General features: G+C 42.5%; 1 pseudogene; it reads right to left on the minus strand.

The window, feature by feature from the left end:
- Positions 1 to 2,249: 2,249 nt before the first annotated feature.
- Positions 2,250 to 3,778, minus strand: LOC147000307 (interferon-inducible GTPase 1-like; annotated as a pseudogene).
- Positions 3,779 to 21,470: the final 17,692 nt, after the last annotated feature.

Genomic DNA, 21,470 nt, shown 5'->3' on the forward strand with positions numbered 1-21,470 from the left:
ATTCATTTGAAGGTGTTTTGTTTGAAGTGGTTCAGAGGAAGTGGATATCTTTTACTAGAGGAGACTGTAATATCTGTCATCTCACACTTTACCATAGCAGAGTCCAGATGAAGCAAGAGGAGCCATCAAAGTCATGCCCAGAAACTCGCAGTGTAAGGTTTCTTGACTAAAAGACAAAACAATGACAATGAAAGAAGCCTGAAATCTCACTTTTCAGAATAGTCCTTTCTGTTTGTTTGATTTTGTTTTAAAATAACTGTTTTAGGAGAAGAACACCGGTTTAGGGAGACAATCACAGAATGAGAAAACATGCTAGCATGTGGTCGACAAACTAAAAGCAAAACCTTTCTCAATAAAGCATAGCCAACTGACATGACATCCTGACAGAGAAATCATAAGCCAACATAAATTTGTATCTTTATAGTTTTTTTTAAATATACCAGCTGTTTGTGTATGATGAAGAAAAGCTGACATTTGTTGGCCCAGGTCTGTTGGATAATGGATATTCAATCTTTAACTCAATTAAACTTTATAATAATTTGAGGTATTATTTTTCTTGGTAAACAGGTATCTTATATTCAATAATTTGCAATACATTACTATGATATGAAATGAATTTATTAATAACCAAGCCCCCATCTTGTAATATTGGGAGTTTTTGAAAGGTTAAGATTGCCAGCAGAGTTCATAAGGCTGACACAATGGCAGGAGTGATGCTTTCATAGAAAGATCAAGAACAATCCACACACGCAGGAAGGAAAGTCAAGGGTGGACATTAGGATGATTGATCTCCCCAAGGATCTGACCTTGGTGGCGCCTGGATCTTAAATAGCCAGTGGGTGGATGTGTGAGAAATGAATCCAGAAGATATTGTTGCTGCATCATTATTATCTCCTTCTTCTGTTTCTTTTTCAGCCCTTCTTACTTAGGTACTGGTGATTGTCTTCTCTTTTAAGAGAAACAATGTGTTATGTCTGGAAATAGGAATTTAGATTATCAACAAACAAAAGCAACATTGCCAGTAATCAACAGTAGCGTGTCAAGGGTGTATTGGAAATGTCAATGCCTACAGTCTTTGCAGTCAACAATTTATTAAGTATTTATAGCATTTCTTCACAATCATAAACAAGAAAGATAATTGTCCTTGTCCTACTCCGGCCAGCGTGACATGAATGAAGCAGACACCAAGTCGGGTTCACGCAGCAACTTTACTTCAGGCTTTTTCTTTTACAGCTCTCTTCCCCAGCAGCTTCTTCTTAGGGCAAGGGCTAAACTACTCTTATTCTACTACTACTGGCTTCTACCTAGGGCAAGGGCTAATCAAACTCTCTTCACTACTACTGGCTTCTTTTACAACAGCTAGCTTCTACCACTTAAAACAGCAGCTTCTACTACTACATCCTTCTCACAGCAAGGGCTAAACTCTTCTCTGTACTCATGCTTACTCACCTCCTTCTAGGTCCACCCCACCTCATCCAATCAGAATTCACACATGCTCCAGGCACGAGCTTAGGTCATTCACAGATAGGCTGACAGGCCTGGATCACAAGGAACTGTACAGCCTGGCAGGCAGCCCACACATGCAGCCTCACTGTGCATGCTCGGGCAAGGCAGTAAACAAGTGGGTTTCACGGGGCCTGCAGATACACCCACTTCCCACAATAATGATAGAAAGAATGAACCCAGAGTTCTCCACGGGACCTGGGACAGAATTATAGATGCTCTTTATTTTCTCTAGAAAGATTCTGATAGGTATTTTAAGAATTGATTGGTTATAGTAAACTTGTGATTGGTGGTCATGGTTTCTTTTACTTTGGTTCTTAAAGTCTTCTTGTTAATAAAATCTGTAAGTCATGCAAGTCACTTTCTAACACAGGCATAATGAGGGTGAGAAGAAATGTTCGGGTGTGTGTGTTTGTGTGTGTGTGTGTGTGTGTGTGTGTACCTTGTGAAATGCAATGAGCACTCAGAGCAGGATGCACAGAGCACAGAAAAAAAAATTGTAAACAACTTACAGAGAGGTCGATGTTACAATAGAAAATTACTTTAAGTATACTAGTGACACCAAGCTCAGCATTTGTGTGTGTGTGTGTGTGTCTGTGTGTGTGTGAATGTGTGTGTTTGTGTTTATGTGATGTGCTGTATGTGTTTGTGTATATGTGGTGTGCTCCCTCTGGGTGTGTGTGTGTGTGTGTGTGTGTGTGTGTGTGTGTGTGTGTGTGCATTTGTGTTCAAGCATGCATGTGGAGTTCAAAGACAGAGAACAAGATTTTAGGGAATATAAACATTTTAAGAGGGATTAGATATTGTCAGGTTCTGATATAGTATTAACCTGTGACCCTATTCCTTAGGTTTCTCCCATAGATACAGTAGATCGGCTAGTATAAAGAAAAGATGTCACAATGGGAATCTATCTAATGATTCCCTGGTATTAAACAGTTGGTCTTGTAATTGTCAGAAGCTACGGGCAAAATGAGTTTGAGCCACTTTAAGGAGAACTTTGGCATCTTCAGCCACTGTATCAAGGAAATGAAATTGTAGGTAATAGGTTTTCCTGAAGTAAAGACCTGCTGCAGGAGCCCACCATTAGCTGAGGCAAATTTCTCCACACAGTTCAAAAGCAGTTCTTCTAATGTTTCCTCCTTACATTTCAACAAATTAGGAGATTTAAGGTTTTTTTTTCAGCAGTTCAACAGGCACTTGGGCATCCTTAGCCATGAACATTAGGGATTCATCATCGACTCCAAAGAGGTCACGATAATAGTCTAACCTCTTCTTCAGCCTCTCCTTATCCAAGTCCTTTAAAATGCCCACTACAGGAACAGTCGCCAAAAGTCCATCCTTCATGGCCTGCAACCAGATATACTGCTTAGTAGAGTTGTACTTTTTTTGAATGGCTGCCTCAGTTATATTAGGCAAGGAAAGCAGAAAGTTGTGGCGCTTTTCAGCAGGAAGGCCTTAAGCAGGGTGTCCATCAGGACTGGAAAATCATAGTCAGACAAATTGTGGTTAGATATCAAGAAAACCTGAGGTTCATCAATTTTACTCCCCCTAAATGTATCCAGATAGTAATTTCGGACCTGATTCAGGATGTTTTCTCTGTTGAAGTTATGTGGTTTGGATTTCTTTTCATTGTCTAGATCACAGTCCACCTTGCTTCTCACGAAGTAGTAATTCTTTTTCATGATTCTGATTGCTTTGGCGAGGTCTAGTTCTAACTTTGTAAATCGAAGGAAGAAACAATAATGAAGAACTCATACTTTTTGAACTCTACTTTTTCTAGATAATCTTTTGGTTGAAATTTCAGAGTTCCAATACCAGGCAGGTCCCATAATGTCAAATTTCTAACTTTGGGGTGTTTGTATGAAGACACCTTCATGGTTGTCTCTGTCACCCCCACTTCAGCTGCACTTTCCTCTTGGTCTTTAACCTCTCTCAAGGCATTGATGAGGCTGGACTTCCCTGCTCCAGACTCTCCTGTCACTGCAATATTTATTGGGGTATTATCAATATTTTTAATGCATCACTAATTACAGAGTTTGCCCTCTGAAAGTCCCTTTCAAGCATAGCTCTATTGAACAGGTGGTTTCCTCAGAAATGATTTTGGTTTCTTGCTTATAATTCCTAAAATATTCAGTGAAGCTGGACTCCAAATTTCCTTTGTCCTCATCCTTAGGTATATGAGAGAAGAGTTGACCCATGATTATGAGCATAAAGGCACTGAAAGAAGAAGAAAGAGTATGATGCAAAAGATTGAAAATGCCTTTGTGCTTCTCACTGTTTTCTCTATGTCTCAGACTTAGTTATGTTCTGATGTTGAGTAACATATATATATATATATATATATATATATATATATATGCCAGGGGGCATGCCAGGGGGACATTTTCTTTCTTTCTTTTTTCATTCTTTAATCTTTTTTTTATAGTCTAGTCTTTGTAAGTTCCTGGTCTGCTCTCAGACTATTCAATATTCCACACCTCCTCCCCAAGACCCAGTCTCGAAGAGGATGTCCCCACCTCCACCCAACCAGACCACCACACATATACAGCAGAGAACTGCCAGAACTTGACTAGGTGAGAGAAGATGCATCTAAGCCCCAAGGGACTTGAGGCCCCAGGCACTGGGACATGCTATTTTTTTTTTTGATTGAGGATTGATGTGGGAGGTCCTTCATTGTGTGCCTTCCAAAATGTGGGAACTTTTTTTTTTTTTTTTTTTTTTTTGGTGCAATCGACTTTATTGAACACTGGCTGTTCCATTTCTGTTTTGTTAGAAGTCTGCTTGCTTAGTGCTGTCTTACCCTAAGTCAGTCCTCCTTTTCTTTTTTTTTTTTTTTTAATATTTTTATTACATATTTTCCTCAATTACGTTTCCAATGCTATCCCAAAAGTCCCCCATAGCGCCCCCCCACTTCCCTATCCACCCATTCCCATTCTTTTGGCCCTGGCATTCCCCTATATTGGGGCATATAAAGTTTGCAAGTCCAATGGGCCTCTCTTTCCATTGATGGCTGAATAGGCCATCTTTCGATACATATGCAGCTAGAGACAAGAGCTCCGGGGTTCTAGTTAGTACATCATGTTGTTCCAACAATAGGGTTGCAGATCCCTTTAGCTCCTTGGGTACTTACTCTAGCTTCTCCATTGGGAGCCCTGTGATACATCCAATAGCTGACTGTGAACATCCACTCCTGTGTTTGCTAGGCCCCAGCATCGTCTCACAAGAGACAGCTATATTTGGGTCCTTTCAGCAAAATCTTGCTAGTGTATGCAATGGTGTCAGCGTTTAGAAGTTGATTATGGGATGGATCCCTGGGTACGGCAGTCTCTAAATGGTCCATCCTTTCATCACCGCTACGAACTTTGTCTCTGTAACTCCTTCCCTGGGTGTTTTGTTCCCAATTCTGAGAAGGTGCACAGTGTCCACACTTTGGTCTTCATTCTTCTTGAGTTTCATGCGTTTAGCAAATTGTATCTTAAATCTTGGGTATCCTAAGTTTTGGGCTAATATCCACTTATCAGTGAATACATATTGTGTGAGTTCTTTTGTGATTGTGTTACTTCACTCAAGATGATGCCCTCCAGGTCCATCCATTTGGCTAGGAATTTCATAAATTCATTCTTTTTAATAGCTGAGTAGTACTCCATTGTGTTAATGTACCATAATTTCTGTATCCATTCCTCTGTTGAGGGACATCTGGGTTCTTTCCAGCTTCTGGCTATTATAAATAGGGCTGCTATGAACATAGTGGAACATGTGTCCTTTTTACCGGTTGGGACATCTTCTGGATATATGCCCAGGAGAGGTATTGCTGGATCCTCCGGTAGTACTATGTCCAATTTTCTGAGGAACCGCCAGACTGATTTCCAGAGTGGTTGTACAAGCTTGCAATCCCACCAACAATGGAGGAGTGTTCCTCTTTCTCCACATCCTCGCCAGCAACTGCTGTCACCTGAATTTTTGATCTTAGCCATTCTGACTGGTGTGAGGTGGAATCTCAGGGTTGTTTTGATTTGCATTTCCCTGATGATTAAGGATGTTGAACATTTTTTCAGGTGTTTCTCTGCCATTCGGTATTCCTCAGGCGAGAATTCTTTGTTCAGTTCTGAGCCCCATTTTTTAATGGGGTTATTTGACTTTCTGGAGTCCACCTTCTTGAGTTCTTTATATATATTGGATATTAGTCCCTTATCTGATTTAGGATAGGTGAAGATCCTTTCCCAATCTGTTGGTGGTTTTTTTGTCTTATTGATGGTGTCTTTAGCCTTGCAGAAGCTTTGTAGTTTCATGAGGTCCCACTTGTCAATTCTCGATCTTACAGCACAAGCCATTACTGTTCTATTCAGGAATTTTTCCCCTGTGCCCATATCTTCAAGGCTTTTCCCCACTTTCTCCTCTATAAGTTTCAGTGTCTCTGGTTTTATATGAAGTTCCTTGATCCACTTAGACTTGACCTTAGTACAAGGAGATAGGAATGGATCGATTCGCATTCTTCTACATGTTAACAACCAGTTGTGCCAGCACCATTTGTTGAAAATGCTGTCTTTCTTCCACTGGATGTTTTTAGCTCCCTTGTCGAAGATCAAGTGACCGTAGGTGTGTGGGTTCATTTCTGGGTCTTCAATTCTATTCCATTGGTCTATTTGTCTGTCACTATACCAGTACCATGCAGTTTTTATCACAATTGCTCTGTAGTAGAGCTTTAGGTCCGGCATGGTGATTCCACCAGAGGTTCTTTTATCCTTGAGAAGAGTTTTTGCTATCCTAGGTTTTTTGTTATTCCAGATGAATTTGCAGATTGCACTTTCTAATTCGTTGAAGAATTGAGTTGGAATTTTGATGGGGATTGCATTGAATCTGTAGATTGCTTTTGGCAAGATAGCCATTTTTACAATGTTGATCCTGCCAATCCATGAGCATGGGAGATCTTTCCATCTTCTGAGATCTTCTATAATTTCTTTCTTCAGAGACTTGAAGTTTTTATTATACAGATCTTTCACTTCCTTAGTTAGAGTCACGCCAAGATATTTTATATTATTTGTGACTATTGAGAAGGGTGTTGTTTCCCTAATTTCTTTCTCAGCCTGTTTATTCTTTGTGTAGAGAAAGGCCATTGATTTGTTTGAGTTAATTTTATATCCAGCTACTTCACCAAAGCTGTTTATCAGGCTTAGGAGTTCTCTGGTGGAATTTTTAGGGTCACTTATGTATACTATCATATCATCTGCAAAAAGTGATATTTTGACTTCATCTTTTCCAATTTGTATCCCATTGATCTCCTTTTGTTGTCGAATTGCTCTGGCTAGGACTTCAAGTACAATGTTGAATAGGTATGGAGAAAGTGGACAGCCTTGTCTAGTCCCTGATATTAGAGGGATTGCTTCAAGCTTCTCACCATTTACTTTGATGTTGGCTACTGGTTTGCTGTAGATTGCTTTTATCATGTTTAGGTATGGGCCTTGAATTCCTGATCTTTCCGAGACTTTTATCATGAATGGGTGTTGGATCTTGTCAAATGCTTTTTCCGCATCTAACGAGATGACCATGTGGTTTTTGTCTTTGAGTTTGTTTATATACTGGATTACGTTGATGGATTTCCGTATATTGAACCATCCCTGCATCCCTGGGATGAAACCTACTTGGTCAGGATGGATGATTGTTTTGATGTGTTCTTGGATTCGGTTAGCAAGAATTTTATTGAGGATTTTTGCATCAATATTCATAAGGGATATTGGTCTGAAGTTTTCTATCTTTGTTGGGTCTTTTTGTGGTTTAGGTATCAGAGTAATTGTGGCTTCATAGAATGAGTTGGGTAGAGTACCTTCTGTTTCTATTTTGTGGAATAGTTTGTGAAGAACTGGGATTAGATCTTCTTTGAAGGTCTGATAGAACTCTGCACTAAACCCATCTGGTCCTGGGCTTTTTTTAGTTGGGAGACTATTAATGACTGCTTCTATTTCTTTGGGGGATATAGGGCTGTTTAGATCATTAACCTGATCTTGATTCAACTTTGGTACCTGGTATCTGTCTAGGAACTTCTCCATTTCATCCAGGTTCTCCAGTTTTGTTGAGTATAGCCTTTGGTAGAAGGATCTGATGGTGTTTTGGATGTCTTCAGGATCTGTTGTTATGTCTCCTTTTTCATTTCTGATTTTGTTAATTAGGATGCTTTCCCTGTGCCCTCTAGTGAGTCTGGCTAAGGGTTTATCTATCTTGTTGATTTTCTCAAAGAACCAGCTCCTTGATTGGTTGATTCTTTGAATAGTTTTTCTTGTTTCCACTTGGTTGATTTCACCCCTGAGTTTGATTATTTCCTGCCGTCTACTCCTCTTGGGTGAATTTGCTTCCTTTTGTTCTAGTGCTTTTAGGTGTGTTGTCAAGCTGCTAATGTGTGCTCTTTCTAGTTTCCTTTTGGAGGCACTCAGAGCTATGAGTTTTCCTCTTAGAAATGCTTTCATTGCGTCCCATAAGTTTGGGTATGTTGTGGCTTCATTTTCATTGAACTCTAAAAAGTCCTTAATTTCTTTCTTTATTCCTTCCTTGACCAAGGTATCATTGAGAAGAGTGTTGTTCAGTTTCCACGTGAAGGTTGGCTTTCTATTACTTATTTTGTTATTGAAGATCAGCCTTAGTCCATGGTGATCTGATAGGATGCATGGGACAATTTCAATGTTTTTGTATCTGTTGAGTCCTGTTTTGTGCCCAATTACGTGGTCAATTTTGGAGAAGGTACCATGAGGTGCTGAGAAGAAGGTGTATCCTTTTGTTTTAGGGTAAAATGTTCTGTAGATATCTGCCAGATCCATTTGATCCATAACTTCTGTTAGTTTCACTGTGTCCCTGTTTAGTTTCTGTTTCCATGATCTGTCCATTGGTGAAAGTGGTGTGTTGAAGTCTCCCACTATTATTGTATGAGGTGCAATGTGTGCTTTGAGATTTACTAAAGTTTCTTTAATGAATGAGGCTGCCTTTGTATTTGGAGCATAGATATTCAGGATTGATAGTTCCTCTTGGAGGATTTTACCTTTGATGAGTATGAAGTGCCCCTCCCTGTCTTTTTTGATGACTTTGGGTTGGAAGTCAATCTTATCTGATATTAGAATGGCTACTCCAGCTTGTTTCTTCAGACCATTTGCTTGGAAAATTGTTTTCCAGCCTTTCATTCTGAGGTAGTGTCTATCTTTTTCTCTGAGATGAGTTTCTTGTAAGCAGCAAAATGTTGGGTCTTGTTTGTGTAGCCAGTTTGTTAGTCTATGTCTTTTTATCGGGGAGTTGAGTCCATTGATATTAAGAGATATTAAGGAAAAGTAATTGTTGTTTCCTGTTATTTTTGTTGTTAAAGTTGGCATTCTGTTCTTTTGGCTGTCTTCTTTTAGGTTTGTTGAGGGATTACCTTCTTGTTGTTTCTAGGGCGTGGTTCCTGTCCTTGTATTGGTTTTTTTCTGTTATTATCCTTTGAAGGGCTGGATTCGTGGAGAGATAATGTGTGAATTTGGCTTTGTCGGAGAATACTTTGGTTTCTCCATCTATGTTAATTGAGAGTTTGGCTAGGTATAGTAGCTTGGGCTGGAATTTGTGTTCTTTTAGTGTCTGTATAACATCTGTCCAGGATCTTCTAGCTTTCATAGTCTCTGGTGAAAAATCTGGTGTAATTCTGATAGGCTTGCCTTTATATGTTACTTGGCCTTTTTCTCTTACTGCTTTTAGTATTCTATCTTTATTTAGTGCATTTGTTGTTCTGATTATTATGTGTCGGGAGGTATTTCTTTTCTGGTCCAGCCTATTTGGAGTTCTGTAGGCTTCTTGTATGTTCATGGGCATCTCTTTCTTTAGATTTGGGAAGTTTTCTTCTATAATTTTGTTGAAGATGTTTGCTGGTCCTTTGAGTTGAAAATCTTCATTCTCATCCACTCCTATTATCCGTAGGTTTGGTCTTCTCATTGTGTCCTGTATTTCCTGGATGTTTTGAGTTAGGATCTTTTTGCATTTTCCATTTTCCTTGATTGTTGTGCCCATGTTCTCTATGGAATCTTCTGCACCTGAGATTCTCTCTTCCATCTCTTGTATTCTGTTGCTGATGCTTGCATCTATGGTTCCAGATTTCTTTCCTAGGGTTTCTATCTCCAGTGTTGCCTCATTTTGGGTTTTCTTTATTGTGTCTACTTCCCTTTTTAGGTCTAGTATGGTTTTGTTCATTTCCATCATCTGATTGGATGTGTTTTCCTGTTTCTCTTTAAGGACTTCTACCAGTTTGGTTGTGTTTTCCTGTTTTTCTTTAAGGACTTGTAACTCTTTAGCCATGTTCTCCTGTAGTTCTTTAAAGTCCTTCTTGATGTCCTCTACCATCATCATGAGATATGCTTTTAAATCCAGGTCTAGTTTTTCAGGTGTGTTGGGGTGCCCTGGACTGGGGGAAGTGGGAGTGCTGGGTCCTGATGATGGTGAGTGGTCTTGGTTTCTGTTAGTAAGATTCTTACCTTTACCTCTCGCCATCTGGTAATCTCTGAAGTTATTATAGTTGTCTCTGTTCAGAGGTTGTTCTTCTGGGGATTCTGAGTATCCTCTGTCAGCAGACCTGTACAGACTAAGTTCGGCGGAGTCCCGGAGCCAAGATGGCGCTCCCTGCAGGGCAGGTCACTGTTCTCCGGCTGGGAGGGTGTCGGATGTCTGCGGCCCCAAAAGGGTGCTGCCTCAGCGGTTCTGTGGCTCCCGCCTGTCCCAGAAGCTGTCTGCCTCTGTGGTCCTCACTCTGACCTGTACAGACTAAGTTCGGCAGAGTCCCGGAGCCAAGATGGTGCTCCCTGCAGGGCAGGTCACTGTCCTCCGACTGGGAGGGTGCCGGATGTCTGCGGCCCCTAAAGGGTGCTGCCTCAGCAGCTCTGTGGCTCCTGCCTGTCCCAGAAGCCGTCTGCCCCCGTGGTCCCCACTCTGACCTGTAGAGACTAAGCTTGGCGGAGTCCCGGAGCCAAGATGGCGTTCCCTGCAGGGCAGGTCACTGTCCTCCGACTGGGAGGGTGCCGGATGTCTGCGGCCCCAAAAGGGTGCTGCCTCAGCGGCTCTGTGGCTCCCGCCTGTCCCAGAAGCTGTCTGCCTCTGTGGTCCTCACTCTAACCTGTAGACTAAGTTCGGTGGAGTCCCGGAGCCAAGATGGCACTCTCTGCAGGGCAGGTCTCTGTCCTCCGGCTGGGAGGGTGCCGGAAGTCTGCGGCCCCAAAAGGGTGCTGCCTCAGCGGCTCTGTGGCTCCTGCCTGTCCCAGAAGCCGTCTGCCCCCGTGGTCCCCACTCTGACCTGTAGAGACTAAGCTCGGCGGAGTCCCGGAGCCAAGATGGCGCTCCCTGCAGGGCAGGTCACTGTCCTCCGACTGGGAGGGTGCCGGATGTCTGCGGCCCCAAAAGGGTGCTGCCTCAGCGGCTCTGTGGCTCCCGCCTGTCCCAGAAGCTGTCTGCCTCTGTGGTCCTCACTCTAACCTGTAGACTAAGTTCGGCGGAGTCCCGGAGCCAAGATGGCGCTCCCTGCAGGGCAGGTCACTGTCCTCCGACTGGGAGGGTGCCGGATGTCTGCTGCCCCTAAAGGGTGCTGCCTCAGCAGCTCTGTGGCTCCCGCCTGTCCCAGAAGCCGTCTGCCCCCGTGGTCCCCACTCTGACCTGTAGAGACTAAGCTCGGCGGAGTCCCAGAGCCAAGATGGCGTTCCCTGCAGGGCAGGTCACTGTCCTCCGACTGGGAGGGTGCCGGATGTCTGCGGCCCCAAAAGGGTGCTGCCTCAGCGGCTCTGTGGCTCCCGCCTGTCCCAGAAGCTGTCTGCCTCTGTGGTCCTCATTCTAACCTGTAGACTAAGTTCGGCGGAGTCCCGGAGCCAAGATGGCGCTCCCTGCAGGGCAGGTCACTGTCCTCCGACTGGGAGGGTGCCGGATGTCTGCTGCCCCTAAAGGGTGCTGCCTCAGCAGCTCTGTGGCTCCCGCCTGTCCCAGAAGCCGTCTGCCCCCGTGGTCCCCACTCTGACCTGTAGAGACTAAGCTCGGCGGAGTCCCAGAGCCAAGATGGCGTTCCCTGCAGGGCAGGTCACTGTCCTCCGACTGGGAGGGTGCCGGATGTCTGCGGCCCCAAAAGGGTGCTGCCTCAGCGGCTCTGTGGCTCCCGCCTGTCCCAGAAGCTGTCTGCCTCTGTGGTCCTCATTCTAACCTGTAGACTAAGTTCGGCGGAGTCCCGGAGCCAAGATGGCGCTCTCTGCAGGGCAGGTCTCTGTCCTCCGGCTGGGAGGGTGCCGGAAGTCTGCGGCCCCAAAAGGGTGCTGCCTCAGCGGCTCTGTGGCTCCTGCCTGTCCCAGAAGCCGTCTGCCCCCGTGGTCCCCACTCTGACCTGTAGAGACTAAGCTCGGCGGAGTCCCGGAGCCAAGATGGCGCTCCCTGCAGGGCAGGTCACTGTCCTCCGACTGGGAGGGTGCCGGATGTCTGCGGCCCCAAAAGGGTGCTGCCTCAGCGGCTCTGTGGCTCCCGCCTGTCCCAGAAGCTGTCTGCCTCTGTGGTCCTCACTCTAACCTGTCCAAAATGTGGGAACTTAATCAACATACTTCTAGATTTTCAAACTCAAAACCAAGTAAAAATGAACAATAATCAACATCACTGTTTAATCAACGCCAAATCTATAATGATCACATAAATATTTGTCTCTTTTTTTATTTTATTTTCAAAAGATGTCAGTAAGTGCAGGTAATACATTTGGTTGAAATAATTTTTAATTTGCCTAGAATTTCCTTTCCTTCTGTCATTTTCATGGATTGGAACTCCTCTTGAAGACTGTAAACTTGTAATAATCTAAAACTTGTTTTCCCTTAAAGTCCATTTTAAAATCCATTTATCAGTAAAATATTTAAGTGTCCTCATTCATCATTTAGATCCACTGTTTTCTTTTAAACTGTTTATTTCATGAGAAGAATCCAACTGTGCACTGCAGATACATAGGGCCCTTGTTAGAGTGCTTGCTCAGTATCAGTAAGGCCCTAGGCTCAATCCCCAAGTCTTGGGCTGTCTTCTCATGTTAGGACTTTGTACATAGTGAGTGCTTCCTTTTCTTGATGCTCTCCCGATAGCTATCTGGTTATTAATTTTATTACCTTTCTGTAGGCTCTATTTCGGTTAGGCAAGATTCAGGAAAGGACATAAGCTGTTCTCAACTCTTCAGTTTTTCCCTCCCATCCTTTTTTTTGCCTAGCTCCTAGTTTTGTGATGCAGACTCCAATATAATAGGCATCTGTAAGGTCTTCCCAAGGAAGATGAACACAGCAGACAAGAAGGCTATGGCAATAATTAACTAGGAAGCAAGATCAACCGGAGACACAACAAACCTCATATACGTTGAAGAGATACTCTGCTACCTGACCCATCCATTACAACCATCCTAGGGAGAGGAGTAAGAGGCAAGCAAATCTATTGAATAAGTTTGTGTGTGTGTGTGTGTGTGTGTGTGTGTGTGTGTGTGTGTGTGTGTGTGCATATATACATATACATACACACACACACACACACACACACACACATACATGCATATTACCAAAATCAACATCCAGATCATCTCCCTTAGGTCTATCTCAACTTGAATGATAGGCTGTATCCATGCAAAGCCAGTTCTGCCCAGCTCCCACCAAAGCCCCTCTAGCTTCCAAGCTGAGGATTTCCATTGTCTGGGCATACTCCTGAATGCCTTCATTCCTATGAAATCTTAAGAGAAAATGGATGAGGGTTAGAAGTTCATGCCCACTTACCAGAAACTCCTGTGTCCACTGGATTTGTTTAATGTAGTTCAGCTGCAGGGAGCACCCTTCACTGTGCTCCAGGCTCTTCACATGAGACCCACCCCTGCTTTATCAGGAAGGCAGCAGATTCAACTGAGCTATATAGGTTGTACACATCCTTCTGGCTTATGCCCCTCCCCTCTTTGTGTGTGTTGGCCAATCATGGAGGAGCATAGATCTAATTACTTTTCAGAATTTCCTGCATTTCAAAGACGATGAAAGTGAAACAAAAGAAACAGCTGTTTTTCATGCCAGAAACACTTAATTTCTTGGCAGAAAAAGAAGAGCAGTGTTAAAATAACAGTGGGAGACATGGAAACTGATACGGCATGAAGAAGCAGTTTACTATGTAGGCTTAATTGGAACTCTTGAGTTCTTCTGATCCCTGACTCCACAAACGCAGCCTGAGCTAAAGTCACACAACACATTGTCTGGGAGTCTGTGCAGGTGCTAATTTTAGTCTCACTCTAGACACAATCTGTCTCCTCCTCTTTGACTACAACCTTATTTCCCTACCATTGTAGATTTACATTCCTTAATTCTTGTTGTCAACTCCTCTTCCCTGTTGGGATTTGGTCTGCCTAGGGCTTGACAGGTCTTACACATGCTGTCACAATCACTGTGAGTTTAAACATGTAGCTTTCCTGCAGTATTCAACAGACACTGTTTTCTTCTATTTCCACCAACTCTGGCTCTTATGGTCCTTTAACCGCCCCCTCCACAGCCATTCCTGTGCCTTTGGAGGGAGACCTATGTATATTTCAATTAGTGCTGGGCATTTATTGATGTCTTATTCTCTGCACCTTGGCCAGTTGTGGATATCTGTATTGATTATGATCTGTTGCATATATGAGCATCCATAAGGCCTAGGGATGACTTAATCTATAGGTATAATGGCAAATCATTAGAGGTTGGTTTGATGTATTCATTTAGCAGAATAATGGAATTAATTTCTAACTGAGGGCATATGACCAGTATAGTCTTAGTTTCTTGCCCAGATATAGGCCCAAGTACAGGTTTCATCTTTGGGAGTAATAGTAATTCCAATCAGGAAGTATTTGGTTGCTACCATGACATTCTTGTCACTATTACATTAGTGATTGCCTTAGTTAGGGTTTTACTGCTGTGAACAGACACCATGACCAAGGCAAGTCTTATAAAGGACAACATTTAATTGAGGTTGGTTTACAGTTTCAAAGGTTCAGTCCATTATCATCAAGGTGGGAATATAGCAGCACCTAGGCAGGCATGATGCAGGAAGAGATGAGAGTTCTACATCGTCATCTGAAGGGAAGACTGATTTCCAGGCAGCTAGGATGAGGATCTTAAAGCCCACACCCACAGTGACACACCTAGTCCAACAGAGCTACATTATCTAATAGTGCCACTCCTTGGAATGAGCCTATACAAACCATCAGAGTGGTTATGATTTATCTGGTCATTACTGAGGCTCACTCAGTTCACACCTGGGTATTTATATTTCATTTTCATCTCTGGAAGTGTGGCTAGAAAATTCCATCACTGTGAAAGCAAACCAGTACCTATAGAGCCAATATCAGTAAGTCAGTGTCAGCTTGATTTCCTCATGCTCTATAACTCAGGCACATAGTGTCGTTCACTAATACGGCCTTACCATTAAGTTCTGCAAGGTAACCAACAGTACTGACAATGTCTTGTAATGGCCAGGGATGACTTCACTGGCCAATGGGTACAAAAAAAGCTCAGTAATTCCTGGGTCTGGGCTTTTTATTAGTTACACATGATGTCTAGTACGAGCATTATTGTCCAAGTAGAAATTGACTCCATCTTCTTTTGAAGAAATATGTATATTGACATATTTATAAAAACCTTCTACTTTAATAGGTTACATATAACATTTTGAAAATCTGATGTTTTTATGTATCTTTCCTTCCCCTTCTCTACTCTTCCTTTCCACCTCAATTTAATCGGTCTTTACCTATAATTCTCTTTTAATTCTTATCTTTCCTCTCTTGGAAGTTCCACTCCTTATGTGTGCATGTGTGTGAGTGTATAGTGTGTGTATATTTTGGAAATCCTGTGCAGTAGTAGATTTCCATTTGGAAAAGTCTTTACTGCCCTCCAACTCTCCTTCGTCTACCACATCCTCCCCTTCTTCTCCAATTTAAATCTTCCTATTCTGTTGTTCTCTTTTAACCTTTCCTATCAGAGTGTCCTATCTCCCCTCTATTGAAAGTCCCACTCCACAACTCCATAGTAATGTCAAAACTTCGGTGGGTATTCCAAATGGAGCACACATATCTAAAGAGTGAAGACTCAAATACACAGAAAGACAAATGAAATGGTTCTTTCCCTCTCTCAGAATGGGGCTTCCAGCCCCATTCACTTCCCCATGAATTTGACAGTTTCAGTTTGCTTCACAGATTAGTAATATTCCATTTTGTACAGTGTCACACTTCATTATCAATTCCTCAATTGATTGGCATCTATATTCTTCCCATTTCTTGACTTGTGTGAGAAAAACAGGAATGATGGCTGAGCAAGTAGCTCTGTAGTAGGAGATAGAGAAGTTTGAGAATATTTCCCAGGGCAGCATGGCTGGACTGATATGGGAAACCCATTTCCCTTTTTGTGGAATTTCCACACAAATTACCTTGGTGGCTGCACAGGTTGGCACTCCCCTTTGCCTTTATGAGTGTACTCCCCCATTCACCCCCACACTCCTGCCCCACTGCTCCAACATCCACCTACGCTGGGACTTCAAACCTCCACAGGATCAAGGGTCTCCCCTCCGGCTGGTGTCAAACAAGGCCATGCTCTGCTATCTGTGTTTCTGGAACCATGGACCCCTCCCAGTACACTCCTTTGTTGATGGTCTCATCTCTGAGAACCAGCCAACACTGTTCTTCATATAGGGTAAGATTCCCCCTCCCCCAGCTATTCCAGTCCTTTTGCTAGCTCCTCAACCAGGGTCTGTGAGCTCAGTCTGATGACTGGCTGTGAGCATCTACATCTGCATTGGTTAGTTGCTTGCAGAACCTCCCAAGGAACAGCCAAACCAGGTTCCTGTCAGCAAGTGCCTCTTGGCACCAGCAACAGTGTAGGGGGTTGGTGTCTGCAGACAGGAAGGATCCCAAGGTGGGGCAGTCCACAGATGGTCCTTACTTCAGTCTCTGCTCTATTTTTGTCCCTGCCTTTCTTTTGGACCAGGACATTTCTGGGTTAAAAATTTTGAGATTGTTGGGTGGCCCCATCACTCGACTGGGGACTGTGCCTATCTGCTGGACATGTTCTCCATAGGTTCTATTGCCCCTTCACTGAACATTTTAGCTAAAGAGATCCCTTTTGGCCCTGGGAGCCTCTGGCTTCTCTGGTATCTGGGACCCTCCAGTGGCTACCTCCATTTCCTCACCTCCCCTACTACATATTTTTATTCAATTTCCTGACTCTCTGTACCTCTCTTCTATCTCCTCCAGGACAGGATCCTGATCCCTTTTTCCCTCCCCCTCCTGTCTCCCCCCCTCAGGTCCCCCTCTCACTCCACCTTTCACAATCATCCTGTTAGCCCCTCTAGGCAAGACGAACATCCACACTCTGGTCTTCCTTCCTTCTAAGCTCCATATGGTCTGTGGGTTGTGTTGTCGGCATTGTGAGCTTTTGAGATAATATCCACTTATCAGTGAGTACAAACCATGTGTGTTCTTTTGTGTCTGGATTATCTCAGTCAGGATAATATTTTCTACTCCTATCCATTTTCCTAAGAATTTAATGAAGTCTTTGTTTTTAATAGTTGAGTAGTACTACATTGGGTAAATGTACCACATTTTCAGTATCCATTCTTCTGTTGAGGGATATCTGAGTTGTTTCCAGCTACTGGCTATTATAAATAAGGCTGAAATGAACATAGTCAAGCATGTGTCCTTGTTGTAATTTGGAACATCATTTGGATATATGCCCAGGAGTGGCATAGCTTGGTCTTCCAGAAGAACTATTTTCAATTTTCTCAAGAACTTCCAGATTGATTTCCAAAGTGGTTTTACCAGCTTATAATTCCATCAGCAATGGAGGAGTGTTCTTCTTTCTCCATATTCTCACCAGTATCTGCTGTTGCCCGAGGTTTTGATCTTAGTCATTCTCATTGGTGTGAGGTAGAATCTCAAGGAATTTTTGATTTACATTTCTCTGATGACTAAGGATGTGGAATATTTCATTAAGTGCTTCTCAGCCATTTGAGATTCCTCACTTGAGAATTCTCTCTTTAGCTCTGTACCCCATTTTTTAATAAGGTTATTTGGTTCTTTGGAGTCTAACTTTTTGAGTTCTTTGTATATATTGAATATTAGCCCTCTATCAGATATACGGTTGGTAAAGGTTTTTTTTTTTTTCCCAATCTGTTGGTTGATGTTTTATCCTATTGACAATGTCCTTTGTCTTACAGAGGTTTTCAATTTTATGAGGTCCTGTTTGTTGATCATTTATCTTAGAGCATGAGCCATTGGTATTCTGTTCAGGAAAATTTTCCCTGTGCCCACATGCTACAGGCTCTTCCCAACTTTCTCTTATACTAGATTCAATGTATCTGGCTTTATGTGGAGATCCTTAATCCACTTGGACTTGAGCTTTGTGCAAGGTGATAAGAATGGATCAACTTGCATTTTTCTACATGTGGACTGCCAGTTGAACCAGCCCCATTTGTTGAAAATGCTGTCTTTTTTCTACTCAATAGTTTTAGCTCCTTTATCAAAGATCAAGTGACCATAAAAAGTAACATATAGAGACAAACCTATCAGAATTATACCAAACTTCTCACCAGAGAATCTAAAAGCCAGAAGATCCTGGGCTGATGTCATACAGACCCTAAGAGAATAAAATGCCAGCACAGGCTACTATTCTTAGCAAAACTCTCAATTTCCATAGATGGAGAAGCAAAGATATTCCATGACAAAACCAAATTTAAATATCTTTCCACTAATCCAACCCTACAGAGGATAATAGAAGGAAAACTCCAACACAAGGAGAGAAACTACACCCAAGAAAAAGCAAGATGTTAACCTTCTCACAACAAATTGAAAAGAAGAGAACCACACAAACATAAGTCCACCTCTAACAACAAAAATAACAGGAAGCAGCAATCATTGGTTCTTAATATCTCAGAAGATGGAGAGATCACCAGTACTCAGCAGGATTAATATAGCAAAACTGTCCATATTACCAAAAGTTATCTACAGATTCAATGCAATCTCCATCAAAATTCCAACTCAATTCTTTATAGAGGTAGAAAGAGCTAAACAGAAAATTCTCAACTGAGGAACCTCAAATCGCTGAGAAGCACTTAAAGAAATATTTCACATCCTTAGTCGTCAGAAAAATGTAAATCAAAATGTCCCTGAGATTCCACCTCACATCAATGAGAATGACTAAGATCAAAACCTCGGGCAACAGCAGATACTGGTGAGGATATGGAGAAAGAACACTCCTCCATTGATGATGGAACTATAAGCTGGTAAAACCAATTTGGAAATCAATCTGGCAGTTCTTTAAAAAAAAAAAAACTGAAAATAGTTCTTCTGGAAGACCAAGCTATACCACTCCTGGGCATATATCCAAGTGATGTTCCAACATACAACAAGGACACATGCTCCACGATGTTCATTGCAGCCTTATTTATAATAGCCAGTAGCTGGAAACAACTCAGATATCCCTCAACAGAAGAATGGATACTGAAAATGTGGTACATTTACCCAATGTAGTACTACTCAACTATTAAAAACAAAGACTTCATTAAATTCTTAGGAAAATGGATAGGAGTAGAAAATATTATCCTGACTGAGATAATCCAGACACAAAAGAACACACATGGTTTGTACTCACTGATAAGTGGATATTATCTCAAAAGCTCACAATGCCCACAACACAACCCACAGACCATATGGAGCTTAAAAGGAAGGAAGACCAGAGTGTGGATGTTTCAGTCCTGCATAGAGGGGCTAACAGGATGATTATGAAAGGTGGAGGGAGAGAGGGACCTGGGAGAGAGAGAGGAGGGGGAGGGAAAATGGGCAGGATAGTATAATGGAGGGACAGAAGAGAGGTAGAGAGGGTCAGGAAATCGAATAAAAATATGTAGTAATCAGGGCTGAGAAACTGGGGGTAGCCACTGGAGGGTCCCAGACACCAGACAAGCCAGAGGCTCCCAGCACCCAAAGGGATATTTTTAACTAAAATGTGCAGTGAAGGGGCAATAGAACCTAAGGAGATGACCTCCAGTAGATAGGCACAGTCCCCATTCGAGGCATGGGGCCACACATCCATCTCGTTTTTAACCCAGAAATGCTCTGGTCCAAAGGAAAGACAGGGACAAAAATAGAGCAGAGACTGAAGGAAGGACCATCTGTGGACTGCCCCACCTTGGGATCCTTCCTGTTGCTGTTCCTACACTGTTGCTGGTGCCAAGAGGCACTTGCTGACAGAAACCTGGTTTGGCTGTTCCTTGGGAGGTTCTGCCAGCACCTAACCAATGCAGATGTAGACGCTCACAGCCAATCATCAGACTGAGCTCACAGACCCTGGTTGAGGAGCTAGCAGAAGGACTGGAGTAGCTGGTGGGGGTTGCAACCCCATATGAAGAACAATGTTGGCTGGCCAGACCTCCAAGTGCTCCCAGAGATGAGACCATCAACCAAGGAGTGTACAGGGAGGGTCCATGGTTCCAGAAACACAGATAGCAGAGCATGGTCTTGTCTGACATCAGCAGGAGGGGAGACCCTTGATCCTGTGGAGGTTTGATGTCCCAACATAGGTGGATATGGGAGCAGTGGGGCAGGAGTGTATAGATGAATGGGGGAGAACCCTCATAAAGGCAAAGGGGAGGGGGGAGAGTATGGATGAGATGGGGTATTGTGGAAGGGTATTAGGGAAGGGAGATATCATTTGAGATATAAATGAATGTAATGATTAATTTAAATTTTTTAAAAATAAACTTCAAAAAAAAGGAAGTTCTTCTGTACTACCCATTCTATCAAGCTTATCCTGTATTGTCTGATTAACCTGAATACGTAATCTTTCTATGGAAATTCAGCCTATCAGTCCTTTATTTAATTTCCCATTTTCTCCTGTAATTTTACTTTATATTTGATATAAGACCACCATCCTTTCCTTTCACTTTTATAGTATTCTGTGGCCCCATTTAGCAACACACAAGCATTGCTTAAACAAGGGCAATCTTCTTTCTTTTTCTACAATAACAGAAAAAGTCCTAATCAGATAACCCTGCTCAGAAAGCCAGACAGTTCAATGAGCAAAAACGTTTCTCTTTGTCTTTGTCATAAACTCTTGTTTCAATATGATCCCTATCTTTATTATAGTCCTATAAAAGGTAGAACATCAGAATTCCTGAAACTGCTTGCTTTGCCTTCAGGAGGGTACCACTGACGTGGGCATTGGTTGTATAGCCAAAATCTTTTCTTGTCTATGTTATTTCCAGGTTTCTGAAGCTGGACATCCATGGAAAGAGTGACATGAAATCCTAATGATTCAGTTATGGTTTGTCAACTCCTGAAACTTCCTAAGGTTTTCTTCTTTAATGTTTTTTTCCCTCAAATCCTATGTGTCCTGCTTACTAATTCTGCTTTAAGTAATAGGTTGTGTGGAGAACTCAATTTACTTCACAGCTGATTCTCCTAGGGAGCCCCTATTAATTTTATTCTTATTAACACCCACATTGATAAGAATTGTTACATTTTCCCAAGCCCTAACCTCCAGTGAGGGCCCCTTTACAGCAAGGAATTCAAATATGAACCATGTCAGAAACACAAGCAAAAGTTGTGCAGCAAATTTCTACCAAGGGCAGTGATTGGTCAGTACAGTTGTCTGATCACAGGACCTTTGTCAAGCAGTGCCTGAAGGACACTTGGCATGGCCATTGGCCCTCTCCTACCCAGCCTATGATATGGTAGCTCAGTTCTACACAGAGCAAGTGACTGCAGGGAACACACGGAAGAGACTCCATGGCCTTTTATATACTAAATTGGAAATAACCTATTTCTTTTTTATTTTGCTTGCTAAAATCAAGTTTAGCCTACAAGCTAAAGAATACTACTTCCTTTATTTTTCCCTTTTGGCTTTCAAAATTGATTTCATGATTTAGCTTAACAACACCTTAATGTCCCATCCAGCAGGACTTAGTTATTCCATGTGTTG

This window comes from Mus caroli, unplaced genomic scaffold, assembly GCF_978045245.1.
Source record: "Mus caroli unplaced genomic scaffold, Mus_caroli_1 scaffold_19, whole genome shotgun sequence".
Classification (NCBI taxonomy): Eukaryota; Metazoa; Chordata; class Mammalia; order Rodentia; family Muridae; genus Mus; species Mus caroli.